This window comes from Triticum dicoccoides, chromosome 2A (genome assembly GCF_002162155.2).
Source record: "Triticum dicoccoides isolate Atlit2015 ecotype Zavitan chromosome 2A, WEW_v2.0, whole genome shotgun sequence".
Classification (NCBI taxonomy): domain Eukaryota; kingdom Viridiplantae; phylum Streptophyta; class Magnoliopsida; order Poales; family Poaceae; genus Triticum; species Triticum dicoccoides.
This window is the reverse complement of record NC_041382.1, coordinates 475,536,090-475,536,593: the sequence shown is the minus strand read 5'-3', so window position 1 is coordinate 475,536,593 and position 504 is coordinate 475,536,090.

Genomic DNA, 504 nt, shown 5'->3' with positions numbered 1-504 from the left:
AAGCCCCGAGTGGGAGGTCTGCTCTCCACTCGGCAGGATTTTTTCAAACTTAGGCGAGTACTGGACTGCAGCTAAGCCCCCGAGTGGGAGGTCTGCTCTCCACTCGGTAGGATTTTTTCAAACTTAGGCGAGTACTAGACTGCAGCTAAGCCCCCGAGTGGGAGGTCTGCTCACCACTCGGTAGGATTTTTTTCAAACTTAGGCAAGTAGTGGACTGCAGCTAAGCCTCCGAGTGGGAGGTTTGCTCTCCACTCGGTAGGATTTTTAAACACTTAGGCAAGCACTGGGCTGCAGCTAAGCCTCCGAGTGGGAGTCTGACTCACCACTCGGTAGGATTTTTAAACACTTAGGCGAGCACTGGGCTGCAGCTAAGCCTCCGAGTGGGAGTCTGGCTCACCACTCGGTAGGATTTTTAAACACTTAGGCGAGCACTGGGCTGCAGCTAAGCCTCCGAGTGGGAGTCTGGCTCACCACTCGGTAGGATTTTTAAACACTTAGGCGAGC